The sequence below is a fragment of the Lactuca saligna genome, chromosome 8, assembly GCF_052625555.1.
Source record: "Lactuca saligna cultivar CGN05327 chromosome 8, ASM5262555v1, whole genome shotgun sequence".
NCBI classification, from domain to species: Eukaryota; Viridiplantae; Streptophyta; class Magnoliopsida; order Asterales; family Asteraceae; genus Lactuca; species Lactuca saligna.
Window position 1 is genome coordinate 53,274,274 of NC_136424.1, and position 5,194 is coordinate 53,279,467.

Below are 5,194 nucleotides of genomic sequence, written 5' to 3' on the forward strand. Positions count from 1 at the left end.
AATAATCCTAACCCCTCATCTTTTTCTTTCTTTGATCTGTAGATGACCTTCATCCTCTCTATCCCTCTGCTAATTACTCTACTAGATACCAACGACACTTACTTTCGATACCTTCATCCACCAACACCGCCCACCTCGAGTCCCCCATCGGTCGACTCCTTCCCTCCGTCGACTCAATAACTCTTCGCCAGTGCTTCCTATCCAATAATTACTTCGATTCCTCCATTGGTCCAATTAATCACTTCGATTCCTCTTTGGTCTACCACCCCTATCTATCCTACATCCATCTCCTATCTGATACATATTTGCTTTGTCTCCGCGGTATTAAGAACAGGTGGGAAAAGTCAATACCACAAGGTAAATATTTTGATTATTTTTCTTAAAGATGTAATTTTTTTTTCTCTTTCTGGTATATTGTGGTTGATGTTCACGATGAATTTTAACTTTTTTAAAAGAAATTGTTACTTAATTTTTGTTTGTAAAACAAATATCACAAATAAGTCATTGATGATGTAATTTGTTGCAAGCCTTAGCGCATTAACTTAATGAAACTTTATTAAATCAATTTTGTATACCATTGCCATTTGATTTTTTATGAATGATTACTGGGTACATGAATTTTGTTATGTCTATATGCCCCACTAAAGTGGGTTTTATCCTTTTTTTATGATTTAAAATGGTTAGCATATACACATGGTTGTATAATTGTTATTTGTTTCATCATCTAGAAATACGATTTCATATTGTAACGACCACAAATTTTAAACCAATTTTTTTTCATTTTTAATTTACCCAAAATATTGCTCATAAACCAAACCATCAAAAAAATTACAAGTATCAAGTACAAATCATCACTACAAATATCATAGGGTCCCCAAATATCTAATAACAAAATCTTCAAGCGAATACGTACAATCAAGCCTTCGATTTCCCGCGATCCTCAGAAGTACATCAAAAACATTTAATCAACAAATGTAAGCACAAAGCTTACTGAGTTCCCCAAGATATCACATACATCACAACATATAAACACAACTATCAGTTATATGCAATCGTGGAGACTACCCGAAGTCTCAATGGGCAAACGACACGCCCCGTGGATTATCAGCAACCCTGCAGACTACCTGAACTCTCAACACATATAAGTAACACATACACAATAATAACACTTAGACCCAGCTGGTCATCACACACACACACACACACACATATATATATATATATATAAACAATTATTCTACCACACAGGTAAGAATAAGTGAGGAGACTCATATGGAACTGATGACTGATAAAACTCACACCCAAATTGTCGGAACTAGACTCCACCGTATTAAATACACCCATTAACCATAATTAATAATAAAGGTATTTTCACATACACTAGTAAGCCCAAGTCAATACTAGTCCACATACTTAGAGTAAAAGACTATTTTACCCCTCAAAAATGCCTTACCATCCACTTAATACTCAAATGGGCAAATTCCATCAAACTCAACAAAAATCAACTTGGTCAGTACGCTCGGTGTACCAGACCCTACGTGGGGCGTAGAGCGCATCACCAGCAGACGGGCTCGCATAAGGCTATGCAGGGCGTAGCCAATCATACACACAACATACACATGTTGTTTACACTATCTTCATGCAAAAATGTCTTAATCCTTATGACATTTATTCTAAACACATATCTGGCCCCTAAATAACGTCTTAGTCTATAAATTCTATGACTTTAAGCCTTTGCATAGCTAAATAGAGCTCAAACCTCAAAGCCCTAACTTTCACAACACTCAAAGCCACTTCACTCATGCAAGGACCAAACAAAATAACCAAGCAAACATTTTTATGAATCAAGACACTCTAAAACATCTAAAAGGACAACCAATATGCTCTAGAGTACCCCTTACTTACAAAGGTCCCAACTTTGGGACAAAAATCTCATAAATACCCATCTATAAATATTTATAAAGAACATCAGCAAGGTATGAACTTTATACCTTCAACAGATACATAAGGTGAAGTAGAAGTTGGTTGTAAAGACTAGAATGCACCACTTTCTTCTCCAAGAACTTCCTTCTCTACCAAGAATGCTCAAGAATAAAAAACAAGCTCCAAAATCTCACTCACAAGGATAAGGTTTGATATTTAGGGTTTAAAGGGAATGGAGGTCATCTAAGGGATGTCCAAGGGAGGTATAAGGTGTTCAAATAGGGATCACAACTCAAAATTTAGGGTTTAACACCTACATGTGTACGCTCGGCGTACCTACTCGTACACTCAGTGTATGCCACCTCCACCCTAGTCCTTGCTTTACGCCCAACGTACATGGCTAGTACGCCTCGCGTCAGTCGAAAATCCTCAATACTCGAATTAATAAAATACATAGATTGGTTCCTCGAGATTTGGGATGTTACACAAATTGCAAATAACATGCGGTTAATTCTTTATAGTCGAAATTAAAGTTGTAACTAACAAAATTTATTCTATGTATTATGGCATAATGTATTAGATATATTCTGCCAGAATGTATTTTATGTATTCTGTCATAATGTATTTTATGTATTCTGTAAGAATATATACAGTGATAGGAATTGCAAGTAACATGCTTTTAACCATTCTTAGTTTTTGTTGCATTTGTGATAGGAATGGCTGGAAGAATGACTCTAAGACTTAATAAGAATGACTTGAAGAATGATTCAAATATTGATAACACTCGTAATTTAAGAATGTTGTTATTTTTAAGAATTAAACATTTATTTGTTCAATAATTGTATATTTAAGAATGTTGTTTTTTTTTAAGAATTTTATTCATTTTTGATGATATTCTTTTAGAATATATATATATTAAAATGTATATAGAATTTGTATTTAAGTTTGAATGCATAAGAATATATTAAAATGTTGTTATTCTTCAAACGAGGGTTCAAGAATTATGTTATTCTTTAATAATATTCTAATACACATAAAACTCTGAAATAATATCATTCTAAAAAAAAATTCTGACAGAATAAAATCGGTTATGTTTACAAATTATTTTTAGAATTAAATTGAATTAATTTAAAAAAATCAGATTTTTAAAATTAGGAGAATTAATTATACCTAAAAATCTAAAAAATTATTTTTTTTAAAATATAGTTAACTGTGTAAAATACCCTTATATTGAAATTTTTGTGATTATATAGTACATGTATACTATTGTAATATCATAGACTTTCAGATCATGACCGTTGATTATATTTCATCCATTGGTCCAGATTTGTGCTTACGAGCACATAATAGATGCTAGGAACACATGAACCTAGCTATATATATATATATATATATATATATATATATATATATATATATATATATATATATATATATATATATAGTTAAGTTCATTTAAGACTATTAACTTTTGTGAGGCATGGGGAGAAGATCTCAACCAATCATCTAAGAATTTGTATGTCCGTCATTAAATCCAATTTAATTCAATTAAAACATTATGGACCATGGCAGTTTTGCAATTATCTCAAAGTTCAAGATTAGAAAAGGACACAGAGGGGTAATTATGATAATTTATGTTATATCTATATTCCAATGTAACTCAATATCTACGCAAGTCTTTCATCATCTAAAATCCCCTCTTCACATACGATCTCAAATTCAACTGTAATCCACATTTTGGATTCCAAACCCTAGAAACATAATTACGAATGGATCTACCGTGAATTAAGCTTGGTTACATCGTTTTCTACCCTTTTTATTCTAATCAATCATGCAGAATGGATCCTTCGATACAATCTGATTTCAGTTCTACATTAAAACTCCCTAAAACCTTATTATGTGATTTTGAATCTATCATTTCTGATTCCAATTTTGAATCTCTGGTATCATCAGTTCGTTATCATATTTTAATAAATAATAAAATCTTCTCAGTACATTCTGCCAATCCTTCAACTGGTGCTTCTTCTAATGATTCCCAGTTGAGGAAGGATTCTTCTTATAAAGTAGTTAGGAAGGACTCTTCTCATCAAGTAATAAAAGATTCCATTGACTCATCTTTGGGTGTTACCAATTTCAAGTTTAAGAAACTTACAATCCAAGCTATGTTATTATGCATAAATGAAGTTATTCATAAAATTTATAGAGATATTCCTGGTATTTGAAATATAATTTAATTTAACATCTTATTATGTTTGATTATCTTATTATCTATTAAAAACCTAGTAAATAAATGTTTCGAAACTTGATATTCTACTAAATATTAAGTGAAATACTCTTTGATAATTTGATATTCTGAGTATTCTGGTTTGATAAGTAATATGGTACTTCTTAATTTGATTCATATATTACTTTGTTTGATGAGTTAGATGATTCAGTAAAAATATTAGTAAAATAATCTTTGATAACTTAATATTCTAGGTATTCTAATTTGTTAAGTTAGGTGTTACTTCATAAATTTGATTTCAGATGTTATTTTATTGATTAACTAGATGTTACTGCTTACTTTGATAAGTCAAAACTATAATAAATTTTGAGAATTTGTTATTCTATTTTGACATAATTGAATTCATTTCTTTATGTTTTAGTTTGACAATATCCGATTCGGATATAGATTCTAGATAATGTAAATTATAAATCATCTCTTGTAATAGGCTTCAAGAAGTTGTTATTCTATTTATTCTAATTTATGAATTATTTTTCTGAAATTTATTTTGTAGTTATGGTTAGTGTTTGATCTAGATTCACTATAACTTAGGCTAGAAATGAAATTCTTTATTGTAGTTCCGGATAAATATTTTTGAAATTGTTTACTATAGCTAGGATTAGTGTTTGATACATATTGAAAACTAATGAAATTGTTGGTTTAGGTTGGTGGTGTCTATTAACCTAAAGGTTTGATTATGTTATTTGATCTTTTGTATTTTATATAATATTAAATATCTTATTTGAATTATACTAGATATTACTAATCAAAATTAAGGGAACATAAACTTTATTTGGAGTCAGTACCATGTGGATAGTTATGTTTTTTTGTTATATTATCTCATAGATTCTACTTTGCGTAATGTTAACAATGCCTTGCACATATTAGATTTGTGTAAAATTAAATATGAAAATAAAGTGCAATTCTTTAATTGTAAATTATTTATTAAATAATTTTCATGTTGTTAAGAATGTTAGAATATTCTAATAAAATATTTTGTTTTTTTTA